Source organism: Pezoporus flaviventris, unplaced genomic scaffold (assembly GCF_033815535.1).
Source record: "Pezoporus flaviventris isolate CSIRO_AGI_PZ_B2104156 unplaced genomic scaffold, CSIRO_AGI_Pfla_v1 ptg000002l, whole genome shotgun sequence".
Taxonomy (NCBI): Eukaryota; Metazoa; Chordata; class Aves; order Psittaciformes; family Psittacidae; genus Pezoporus; species Pezoporus flaviventris.
In genome coordinates this window covers 15,087,155-15,101,077 of record NW_026892550.1, presented here as the reverse complement: position 1 = coordinate 15,101,077, position 13,923 = coordinate 15,087,155, and positions in this window count along the sequence as shown.

Here is a 13,923-nt window from a genome sequence, read left to right as displayed (position 1 = left end):
TTTAAATTTTCTGTATTTTGATAAGCAGCTGGATCATCTTTTCCATCCAAGATGTGTTTTCAGTATGACAACTCATTTTCTTTTTGTTTGGCCTGAGCCAGAGTGCTAAAAGTAAAAATGATGGCTTCACTGCAGTTTAATTTTTTTCTCAAGAGTGAGTCAAAACTTTAGGCAAGCCCATTCATCTACTTGAATCAGAAGGACTTTTGCTTTCAGATGAAACAAATAATTGGTTTTTATTGCACGATTTGAATAACAAAACAGCGTTAAAAGACATTTATTTTGAGACAGCATAGCTCGCTTTGTCTTGCTGTCACTTTTCTACAATATCCTCTGCGCCATGCTTCAGAAGCACAACACCACTTTTTGTCTTATGTAGCTCTTTATATATTAAAAAATATCCACAGGAATTTTCCAGTAAGAATTTAGAGGTCTTTTTCTGCTTACATTCAAAGTAGTTTCATTCTATAGATAAGGAAACACAGGAGATAAGATTTGCCAGGTTTCACTGAGGAAATTGGTAAATGAGTCCAGATTCGAACTGCAATACTGTTAGATGATCCTTCAGAAAGTCAGAGGACTTAATTAGTAAGGCATATAAATAGTAAGTAAGGTATCTGTTTACATCTGATGTATTCATAACAAATATTTTGATTGTGAGTAACCCAAGCAAAAAGTAATATTCAAAGGGGAAAAAAGCAATGATTTTGGTGATTTGGTTATTACTGATCCAGAGATGTAATTTCCTAATGCATTTAGACCTAAAAATTATTTCTCATTCCGATACCTATTGCTGATACATCTGACATAAATGGAGATTTTACTGCATGCACTGTTATGTGTTACTGTATATATGACTCTGTAGGTTGTTAAACTTTTACACATATTGCAAAATTCACTTATTCAAAAATACATGATAATGCACAATTCTAATGACGTTCTCAGTTTAAATCAGCACATTGCAGGCAGGCATAGAAACACATTCCTGTCACCGAAGCTGAGGTGAGATTAATATCTATGCTTTTTTTACTTATTACTATGTAAAATGTCTAAACCAGCAATTGAGCACTGAAACCAAAGTGGGTTTTTTCAGCTCCCTTTTCAGATACTGTCCTATACAACTTAAAGCTAATAAATAAATAAATAAATAAATCTGCCTGCATATCATTGAAAAAAAAAACCAACCAACCAAGACATAGTTAGTCTCGGGGCCTGTAAGATTACTATGAAGATGGTGAGTTTCACTGGATGTCTTTCATGCACAAATCCAATAATGCCTGTATTTTTATTAGCTGTATTAAGTTAGCAAATTTATCCCCATAGAAAGAAGCTGTTTAAAATGAATTTTCTCATTTCACATTGAGTTTATGGCTTATTTTCTGATTACTTTTTAACCCTCAGAAAGTAATCAGATAGATGGTAATGAGGATTTTTCTTGCTGCATAGTGGATTTATGTCCTATGGACTTAGCTTCTGCTGTTTCTGTAACTCAGAGACGCATCTTGAAGAAACAAATGCTGAATCTGCTCTTAGCAGCAAGTAAGTTTTCAAAGACTTTATATTGCCTTCTCTGAACTGACTAGAAAGTGTAGTTTGGATCTCTGGCTTAGTAACTGATGGACACTATTAGGTCTTCCCTTCAGGAGACTACATCAAAACTCCCCCCTCAAGCAGCATTCTGACACCTATGCTTTTATGCTTGACGATCTTGCTAAACAAAAAGTAACAAATTTCACGCTATTTCTTAACATCTGTTGTCTGTCTCATACATTTTTGAAATGTTGGCAGTCTTCTGGAGATGGAGTTACTTTGAGCTAGAGCTCCTTCTGATTTTTTAAAAGCTGTTTCTCAAAGTCATGAACCCAGCTAGTTGGTGTTGGACAGGTTGTGTCAGGAGGTTATTTACAGTTACTAGTTTGTCATAAATTCTGTTCACGAATTATCACTGTTTTTCTTAGTGATTAATGAACTACAGCCACCCACCACCTAAGATACAGTTGAATTATATTTGCCTAAAGCTGGGCATTGGAAGAAGGCTAATTAGTAGATGAGTGTCATCAGTTGGTTGGAAGGAGCTGAAGGACTAGAAGTTTACCTGAGGAACGAAAAATTATTTGCTACTTGGGTAAAAAGCTTGAAATTTATACTAACTACTTTACTAGTGGGGCTAGCAAATACACTTATTTTCAAACATTGCATTTTTTGGCATTTTCCATTCTAGATTATTTTCCCTGTGGTTTTCAGATTTGGTGACTTTAGTCAGTGTAATGAGAGTACTATGGCAGATGGTGCTCCATTTCTCCTTTGTTGTAATCCGGACATGAAAGTCTACTGAGACCAGGTGCCCCTGAATGTGTGTAAAAAAAACCCAAATCCAAACCAAACTACAAACCCAAACTTCCATCATATTCCATCACTCAAGAAATCTTGGAAGCTGAAGATGGGCTTGTGAGCCTGATTGTTGGTCTACCACAAACTTAACAGATTTTAAAGGCTATTACATGGGTTAATTTTATTTATTAAACTTGTTTCCTAGCTAAATTTCTGCCTTACTTGCTCAATCCCATTGCCTGGTGGTTGTCCTGATCACCCAATATAATCTTTGCTTTTCTAGACTTTGGCACACTTCCTGGCAATATTTTCTGCATAGACTTTTGATTTGGTGTAATCAATTTCTTCCCCATTTCCTGACCTTATTTGCCCTGGCCATGGGGACCTTCTCCATCCCATCTCCATTTCTGATTCCATTTTGTCTGACTGTTTGCACCCTAATGGTATTAAATGTGTACATATGCCATTTAATAAGTAATTTATTCTGTTGACTGTCTTTCTGCTTATCCTGTTAAAATAGGATTGAAAAGATTAAATGATTAACAGATTTTAAAGCATACAAACCTGTAATTTAATTTCTGTCTCAACAGTTCAGTCATAACCGCACGCCATAAAAAAGAAAAGTCATGTGCCATAGGTAGTTTGGGTCAGGTCATCCCTAATAAATGAGTGGCAGTGTTTTCTTTATATATCTGTCACTCCTAGAAAAGGCTTTGTTAGGTTGTGTTCAGAATAAGGCTCAGTGAATCATTGCCCCTCTAATAACTAAGTAGGAATTGTATTGCAGAAAGGAAAGGAAAATAAAAGAGGGAAGGAAATGAAAAAATAAATTCCACAAAGCAAATGCATTGCATCTCGCCCCAACCCCAATATTCTCATGTAGGAAACTGAAGATGTACTTATTCTGTGTAACTTCTGTCAAGACAGAACTCATATGAAGTGGCATGAATCTTAGATAATCAAGACCTGGAATTTCCAAGAGCAAAGTGTGTGGGGGCTAAGCTTTAAAACTGGCAATTTAGGATGAAGTTTGATTCTTACGTCAAAAGGGCAGTGAATCTGAAGTTGGAGAGCTCATCAAAGTGGTCTAAATGACAGAGAATGGTGCCTGTGAAGCTTCCTTCTCATGACCCCCAAAAATGAGAAGCAGCAAGGGTAGTCTACTTTTAATGGATCTTCTAAGCTAACTCTTTGCAATAAATCCATTTTCTTCAGCACAGCCTATAACTGTACCCTGTATGTGGAATTCAGTGAGCTCACCATTGTGTGAAGAATAACTAGGATGCCCTTGCATATTAATCTAGCCTGTGGCCTGGTAATTGCTTTTCTTTTCTATCTCTTTTGGAAATACAAACATTCACAGGTGCTAATGAACTCCATCTTTCAAATCTCAAAAGCAGCAAGTGTCACATTTAATATTCTCATGAACTGTATCATACAGGTAATGGTACTCTTTCTCCTTACAGGAACTTCTTTGAGATTCAGATCAATTTTGTCTCCTTAAATGAAATTTAAAATGAAGGTTTCTAATGTTACAGTTGTTGAGAAGAACATGAAAGTGTGAAAATGTGAATTCTGTGTACACTAAGGATGTGCAAGTGGAAATAAAAATTAATTTCAGGCTCACAGAATTTCAGACAATGCCACTCATTGTTAATGGGAAGGAGGAATTAACCTCATGGTTTTCGATGGTCAGAATGGCAGTACATAGTACAAAGCTCTTAATGTATAGTATTATGTACTTGACATTCAGCCTTTGTTTATAAATGAGCACATTGGGGGAGGAATGGCATATTTGAGAATTTATCTTTTTATTCTTAAGATCCTAATACTCTTCTGAAATACATATTTAATCTTTGAAAGCCAGAAAGGGTAATCTGAATAGAATTTGATGCAACAAGGTAAGCAAAGTGATGGTAACTTTTATTTTATATATATATACAATGGAGGAGTAAAGTGTTTAGAAGGCTACAAAGTACAGATTCATAAGTACAATAATTAATACTTATTCACTACAGTGTCCTGTCTTGATAACAAATTCAATTTTAGAACACCAGGCCACACAAAATATTAAGTCAAATTTCATTGTGTTGGGTTTTTTTAAATTATTATTTATTATGGAAACAAACCCAAATATCTACTACTGTGGCACCAATTTGACCTGCAGCAGTTAGAATTCTACAGTATAAAACCAAAGTAATTAAGAGAGAGAATTCTAGCTTTTATCCTAGTCTAGTGGGTCAATTGGGTGGATGGAAAAGCTTACAATGGCAGTTAAGAGATCAAAGCCTGCCTTATAGATTTAATAATAAATAACAATATGATCAGTGACACTAATTTATACTCTACATTCATTAAGTAACCAAGTTATATGCATATATGGGAGGCTGTTGAAAAAATAAAGCAAGCAGATTCTGCTTCAGCATGCAAGAACACACACCTTTATATCTGCATTTCCAGCTGCCAATGGAAAATTGCTTTGCTCTCCCTCTGTCAGAGCTGTGGCTGAAATAAATGCAATTTGGCTGAAAATCAAGTTGACATTGGGTCAGTTAACTGCTGAAAAGACTGGACAGTAAAGTAGATATATTCTTGAATCTTTCATCAAGGATGTATATTTGCCCTTAGCTAACTTAGGTCACCGGCTGCAAGGCTGACCTTATGTTGAACATTAAACTGCAAGAACACCTTTTGTCTGATTCTCAGAGACTAAGATTTTTTCATTTTTATATTATTTCAGAACTTTCATTGACTATATGATGAACTTGGTGTGACCTGGCATGACGAGGATTCTAAAATCCCTCCAGAAACTAAAGCTTCCTCGATGGTGGCCTGCTTCTTCACATAGTTGTCTTTTTCCTATAGGCATATTAAATATATGTTTCTTCTGTAAAGAAAAAATCCAAGCTTCTGATAATATCAAGTAGAATAATGTCATTACTAACCACGGAAGTACTGATCTGACGTCCCTGAATCTTTTAAGTATTTTTATCTGTCATCACTGAAGACACCTAAACCTACTTTGGCTTTTGGTGAAACTTAAGAGACTAGTAGGTTAGTTTTTACATGGAAGGAAAGCTGATGTGATAATTTTTGTACTTCATCAAGTATTTCAGCTTTCAGGTCAGACTGTGAAACTTCAACCAGTATAAAAAGGCAGGCATAGACAAGACATTTATACTGCGATTATTCAAGCAATTCTATTTGAATGTCATTACAGTTATATTCTTTTTATATAATTTCTTGCTTGTTTGCTGAACTGCTAAACATCTATCAACATGGATGCTCCTTCAGTGGAAGAATTAAAATTCTGGATTCATTTTAGTCAACAAGTACTAGAGTTAGTACACTTATTCTAAGTGAAGCTTGTATTCTTATGAAAGGACAGGGTAAGGTTTTGGCCCAAAAAATGGTAAGGCCGTGTCACTTAGATGTGGCAAGACAACATATAGAATACTTGGAGTAGGAATTAAAATCAGTTGATGCAGAAATCTGAAACAGAATTGAAGCAAGAGAGCTGGTCTTCAAGGGCTTCAGAGAAGAGATTTCCATGACAACAGAATACTCAGGTATGCAAATTAAGAAACAAAGCATCTTAAAAATTAATCAGGAAATACACCTCTGTTTCATAGAATAAAACCTGAACAATTCAGCAGCACTAGGAGAAATGTAGATGGGGAGCAGAGAAAGTAGGGCCATTGTTAGCTAAATTTCCTTCTCACTTAAATCGGTACTACTCTTTTAATCATACAACATAAGGATATATATGGAGAGATGATTTTTCAAAACTTATAGTAATGCTGTATTGTGACAAGATCAAAAGCTCTAGGCCATGTTCAGCAGGTCCTCTATATAGCAGCTCAATCAAACTCTTCAACAATAGAGATTCCACTAAATTCTTCATGAAACTCTCTTAATATTTCAGTATCTTAGAAGCTAGATTTTTTTCCCTACATTTTAACTACTTCTTTGCTGCAATGTAAATTCCTTTCTCCTGTCAGACTGCCATTGGCCATACAGAACAATTGATTACTGTCTTCCTTGGAGCAACTATTTAAATGTGAAAGGCTGTTACCATATTCTATAAGATTTCAGGATAGAATAAATTATTGTAGAGGCTTTTGTTATTACATATGCTATGTTATGTAATCTCTGAGTAAGCATTGTAGCTCTCTTCCTATGACTCATGCTGTATTATGTTCAGGAGCTTTACTAGTTAAAAGGAAGGAAAACATATATATGATTTATTATCATAGGGCTCTGTTATGATCATAAAGATCACACCACATAATTCACAGAGTTATCAATCTATGACTTAAAACATTTATTTTGCCTTTCCTCCCCTTTGTTTTGGAAGAATATTCCAGTACTTGAATTCTTCAATGCTTAGCAATTTTGCTTAATATACAACCTGAATTTATAGATGGTGCTTGCATTGACCTTTTATCTGAAATAGCTATTTTTTCCCTCCTTTTTTTTTACTTGTCTGATATATTTATATAGTAACAATATGTCCTCTGGGACTTTTTCATAGGAGGATGAACATGCTCTTTTAGTCTCCCCATATGGATTGGGATCATTCAAAAAAAAAGTATTGCTGCCATCAAAAAGAGAATTTGGCTATATGTCTCTGTATTTAGATGTACCAACAAAAGATGAGATTACTGTCTTTCCATATTTCTATAAATGAATCATTAGTGCCATAAATCTAGTAATCTTATTCCCTGGAGGAAACATTATAGTAACAAAAAGGCTTTAAAACATTCTGAAATTTGTTAACTTTGTGTTATTAATGATTTCTTGATATTCTGTGAACTGGCTTTTGAGTTAGCTAGGACTCCCTAGACTTCCATTCTTAAAAACCTATCTTCTGGCAACTTTGTGGATGTGGATTTAAAAAGGGAAAATATGAAGCACCGCATTCAGTTACATCCTGTTGGCTGTACAGAGCACTACTGCTCTCTGGTATCCACTAGCTGAACACAAAATCCATTACTCTTTCTGCTGTTATTCAGTTTTTCATGAGAAATTATGTGTGAGGTAAATAGGAAAGGGAAAAGGAAATAGAGGGAAAGGAGACAGAGAAGTAGAGTAGGAGAAGGGTTTACTGAACCAGAATTACCTGGTAAGAATGGAGGACAAAAAGCAATGGGAAGCCAACACACAGATGAAGATAAAACTGCCAGAAAAACTGCTGAGAAATCATGCTGCCATAAACCGGCTCAGCCTGGGTACTGTCCTACACCAGGGTCAGCTCAGGGGAGTTTGTTGCTGTTTTTTTGCTTATTTTTTTTCTTTTTTTCTGTCTCTTCTGTGCATAGTGCAGATCACTACGAGCTGGTATTTCACACAAGGTCTTAAAGACCATGATCTATTTTATATAAAAAACTAAAAGAACACAAGACAGCTACAGTATAATTAGCCAATATTTTTCTTCACCCTACACCTGTCTAAAGCACTGTTTTTCAGCTGTGTGTCCTCTGAAGCTGGCTACATTTCAGCAGCAGGTGAATTTGCTCCCAGCATGCTTTTATCTTTAAAGCATTTTGTGTTTGTCAGGCTAAGAATGAGGTGTTTAAAAACTACAGTGCCATTATTTTACATGACGTTTACGTAAACAGGAAACCACATATTGGCTCAGGTTTACTAATGAAATAACTTCAGTGACAGTCTAATAATGACAACAAACAATTCAACAGCAATTTAGATAGAGGGATACAGATTATGCCAAGGAAGTCTCTAAGCAGCACATCAAAGTCATGCTGAATATTACATGCGCTTTTTAAGAATCTAACCTTGCATTCATTTGCAATGACTTTCTTCTAAAATATCTGCAGTGTGGCTATTCTAAACCATGAATGACAGTTAAAATGAGAAATATAACTGCAAGACCCTCACAAATCAAAACATCAGATGTCCAAATACTGCCACTCAATAATCAAGGCACTGCAGTAACCTGCAGCACACCGAGGTGAAGCCAACAAACACAGATACAAAAAAAACCTAGCTGGATTTTAGGTCTGAAGGAACTGAGTACTTCCCATTGTCACTGAGGGAAGGGTGGGCCCATACTTCCCCGAGTTTTATTTTAAAAGCCCCAACAAACAAGTCAATCCGTATCTTGGCTGATTTACATGTGGAAACAACATTTAAATTGGAAGGTTGTTAAATAGGTGTTTTCTCTTCTCTTTTTGGTTACCACATATAAATTCTGACTTGTTTATTTGTTTATGGTGAGTCAAGTTGCTTTTGAGCCCTAGAGAACTTATTACAAAATGTTAATTTAAAAAAAAAAATTGAGTTTCAAGGAAAGTAGGCTCTCACCTTTCCTCTCACCTTTTCAGTAATAAGGTATAGTAATACTACCAGCAATTTTTGCCAAGTGTCTTCATTGTTTCTTGTCACTTATTTCTGTGCAGGGTAAGGATACACAGTACACAATGTTCTTTTGAAGAAATGTCCTGATTAAGGTTTAATAGGCACAAAAATCAGAAAATTCAAGATTACTCCTTCTGAAAGCACTGACAGTATCTAAAACTTCATGTGTTAACAGGAAATCTTCAACATTGAAGCTCCACTGTTTCGAGGACATGGAGTTTGTTAATAGTCTGTGACAACTTTCCTACACCTACAATCTCATTTTGCATTTTGAATTCTTCCATATCCACCCTATGGTGGGTTAGACCCGGATGGCAGCCAAGCACCTCCACACCTACTCATTTACCCACCACCCCAGTGGGACAGAGAAAAAGTAGGAAGAACACGACAGTGAAAACGTTGGAGTCAAAAGAAAGAGAAATCACTCAGCAGCTATTGTCATGGGCAAAACAGACTTGGCCAGTTTCACTTAGTTTATTGACAATCAACATATTTAATTACTGACTTGGATATCAGGAAATAAAGAAGAAAAACATTTAAACATTTAAGGAAAAAAAACTTCCCCCGCCCCCCCCCCTTTGCAGGCTCACATTCACTCCAGACACTTCTTTCCCATCTTTGTTCACACTGCAGGTTACACTCAGTGAGATGATGGGCACTGCAAGTGACTGGGGTCAGCGCGTAGTGGTTTCTCTCTACTGCCCCTTGTTTTTCACTCTTTTATCATAGAATCGTAGAATCGTTAGGGTTGGAAAGGACCTGAAGATCATCTAGTTCCAAACCCCCTGCCATGGGCAGGGACACTTTACTAAATCACACCACCCAAGGCTTCGTCCAACCTGGCCTTGAACCCTGCCAGGGATGGAGCATTCACAGCCTCCCTGGGCAACCTATTCCAGTGCCTCACCACCCTAACAGGAAAGAATTTCCTTCTTATATCCAACCTAAACTTCCCCTGTTTAAGTTTTAACCCGTTACCCCTTGTCCTGTCACTACAGTCTTCAATGAAGAGTCCCTCTCCAGCATCCCTATAGGCCCCCTTCAGATACTGGAAGGCTGCTATGAGTCTCCATGCAGCCTTCTCTTCTCCAGGCTGAACAGTCGCAACTTCCTCAGCCGATCTTCATATGGGAGGTGCTCCAGTCCCCTGATCATCCTCGTGGCCCTCCTCTGGACTTGTTCCAACAGTTCCATGTCCTTTTTATGTTGAGGACATCAGAACTGCACACAATACTCCACGTGAGGTCTCACAAGAGCAGAGTAGAGGGGCAGGATCACCTCCTTCGACCTGCTGGTCATGCTCCTTTTGATGCAGCTCAGGATACGACTGGCTTTCTGGGCTGCAAGCGCACACTGCTGGCTCAAGTACATTTTCTCATCAACCAACACCCTCAAGTCCTTCTCTGCAGGGCTGCTCTGAATCTCTTCTCTGCCCAACCTGTAGCTGTGCCTAGGATCGCTCCAACCCAGGTGTAGGACCTTGCACTTGGCATGGTTAAACTTCATGAGGTTGGCATCAGCCCACCTCACAAGCGTGTCAAGGTCCCTCTGGATGGCATTCCTTCCCTCCAGCGTATCAACTGAGCCACACAGCTTGGTGTCATTGGCAAACTTGCTGAGGGCACACTCAATCCCACTCTCCATGTCACCGACAAAGATGTTGAACAAGACCAGTCCCAACGCCGATCCCTGAGGGACACCACTCGTTACTGGTCTCCAGCTGGACATTGAGCCATTGATGACAACTCTTTGTGTGCGGCCATCCATCCAGTTCTTTACCCACCAGGTGGTCCATCCATCAAATTGATGTCGCTCCAATTTAGAGACAAGGATGTCGTGTGGGACAGTGTCGAAGGCTTTGCATCAACTGCTCTACCCCTGTCCATCAGTTCTGTAGCTCCATCATAGAAGGCCACCAAATTGGTCAGGCAGGACTTCCCCTTAGTGAAGCCATGCTGGCTGTCACCAAGCACCTTATTGTTTTTCATGTGCCTTAGCATGCCTTCCAGGAGAATCTGCTCCAAGATTTTGCCAGGCACAGAGGTGAGACTGACTGCTCTGTAATTCCCTGGGTCATCCATTTTCCCCTTCTTGAAAACGGGGGTTATATTTCCCTTTTTTCAGTCATCGGGAACTTCACCTGACTGCCATGATTTTTCAAATATGATGGCCAGCGGCTTTGCAACTTCATTTGCCAGCTCCTTCAGGACCTGCGGATGGATCTCATCAGGACCCATGGACTTGTGCACGTTCAGATTTTTAAGATGGTCTTCTATCTTCCATCTTCTATAGAGCTGCTCTTCCATTATTACTTATTTCCCCTGTTCTGGCTTGGGTTTAACCATGAGCCATAGTCTTTTTTCGGTGTAAATTCGCCAGCATGGGTCTCCCCTGGGCCTTGGTCCCTTTGGGAATGTACATACTCCACCATGGAGCACCTCTCTCTCATTCCGCACTTCTCAGTATTTTGTGTCCCTCCTTAAACACATTTTCCTCAAGGTGCTTTCAAGTTGACTGATGAGCTTAGCCATGCCCTGAGGTGGGCCATTTGCAGAGATGCCTGGAGCCAACCATCTGGCACAGGGGAACCCTAGTCTCTCCTCAGAGAGACTGCAGCCCTCTTCCTACCCCTGCCCCCCAACAACACATTGTCACTGACACCCAATGCACACCCTACAACAGGGTGCCAGAGGACTCTCAAGGATTGTTTTATATCAAGTACTTTTATCACAGATGCTAAATATTTGAATACAGCCAAATTATGGTTATTATTTTGTGGTTTAAAGTACACATAAAATGTTCTTATATGATACATTCTTACACAGTAAAATAAAATAAATAAAATACACTTCTGACAATGAAAATACTCTTAGAAATGTATTGTAGCATGAAGAACAGCTTCTTTCTCATGCCTGAATAAAAAATAGCAAAATGGAATTTTATTAGTTTTTGGAAAAAAAAGAATAGTTGACCTAGAAGTAACTAACACACTAATTTAGCTGTGTGGTTTTCTTGTGAAAAACATTGGAAGTGACATGCAGTATAATCTTAATGACAGATTCTTCTGGGAATCAAAAAAGGTCCCACCTAGAGAACCATTCTTCAGCAGACAAAGCACTGGCTTCTCTGGAGGCCTAGAAAGTAACACGGACATGCTGAATCCTTTTGGCTTATATTTGTTCTGTTTGACTGCTTAATTATAAATTATTTAGCTCCTTAGTGCAAATACGATTTGGGTAGCTGAACTACTGTGTTAGCCCTTTGCAGATGTCCCAAGACCACTGGGGGATTAGAAGAGACTGAAAAGACTAAATCTTTGAGTATATACACTTTCCGAGTCTGAACTTCATCTCATTCACACAAATAGGTAGCAAAAAAACCTGACAGGTCCTCCATCACAGGAAGGTGCTACCGCTAGAAATCATGAATATGATGAATACCTCATATTCACAAAATATTATTTTCTCTTTTGGATGAAAAATGCCTCCTTGATCATTAGTCTAGCTTTAAGATTTAACACTTAATTTTATATATTACATATTTTAAACAGCTGAGGAAATCTGAGCTTGATTTGGACATGCTGAATCATAGTTATGTTAAGTCTTTCCAATTAGTTTACATTTGAGGGTAACAGAAATACGCTGATTCAGATTCTAATTAAGGAAATCAGATGGAAACTAAATCAACTATTTCAAGAAGAAATTAAAATTTTATCACAGGTGATGGAAGAAATTTTTAGCCATACATGTATCTTTTAAATATATGCTCAAGCAGTTAGCTCCAAAAGAAATATTTGAAATAAAGAAAGAAGAAAGGAAGGAGCAATATATTTTGAAAAGTAGAAACTAGAATGAAACTCTATATTCACAGAAATATAATTATATGTCAAAATGTAATTATATAGAAGGGATGAAATCACAGTTGATGTCAATTTTTACTGAATGTTATATAGAACAGATACATGGGCTTGACATGCTAATTGGAGGAAACCAAATCAGGTTTGGTAAACAATAAAGAATTTGCCCTTTAAAACAAATTTGGAAAAACTCCACAATCTGATATATATTTTGTTTTACACAGAGCATCAAAATGACACATATTTATGTCTGTCAATTACTGCCAATGATTGTCATAATGTACAGTTAGATAAAATTAAACCAGATGCTCACTGGCTGAAAATCTGCTCAGTTCTATTATTGCTATAATTCCTATGAAGTCAGATGATTATATACAACTGCATTAACTGAGGATTTTTCCACTGATTTTTTTAAATAGGTTTTCATTTTATGTACTGCACCCCTAATTTGTAAGTAAATGGTAAATAATACCATAACATCTAGATCTCACAGGCAGTGATGGTGAAAAGGGAAAATAGGTAAGAGAAGGTAAGACAAGGTAAGAGAAAACTAATATGTCTAAACAGCTAAGAAGTGAAAAAATTCAAAAGGATGTTTGGGAAAGACTATGGCTTTTTCCAAGAAAAGTATTTAAATCCCCAAAGAAGTATGCAGAGGGAAACTATCAAACTACTTCAAGCAAGGCCCGTAAAGAAAAACAGGAGATGGAGAGCAAGTGGATGAAAATAAAGACAGCAAGCAGAAAAATAAAGAAGGTGAGCTTGAGACAAACATGCAGATTTATGGAGATGACTCCGTTTACGTTTGTCACTTTCTTCTTTCTTTGACTCAGACACAACTGATCATAGAGAAGGCACACGCTACCTTTTTACAAACTTGGCAGACACTTCTGGAGCTTATGTTCTGTGCTGAGCTGCATACCTGTAATCATTTCTAAGACACGTATCTAGTTTAACTGGCAACTGGAAAGGTATTTTTGATGTATTACTGCCACTGCTGCCTTAGCTCACTCTGTTATGACCAGCTGCTCATGTATTTGGAGTGTTTTTGTAACTCATGGAGTTCTGCTACAACATTTGGGTAGAGCAGAAAGAGCAAAGGTGAAGTGACAGCCATAAATCAGAATTGTCTTACTCTGGAAACTACATATATATGTCACAACAAGGACTCCTGAAAAATTGTGATAAATTACAGTTTTCTGTAAGGTTAGCTCTTGATAGCAAGGAAGCTCAAATCCTGATAATGAAACCAAATGCAGGTGCTTCAAATGCCTTTCCCTTCGTCTTAAGCACAACAGCCAAATCAGTCCTGATATCACATGGTTTCAGTGGAAATCCACGAATTTCCTCCAGCACTG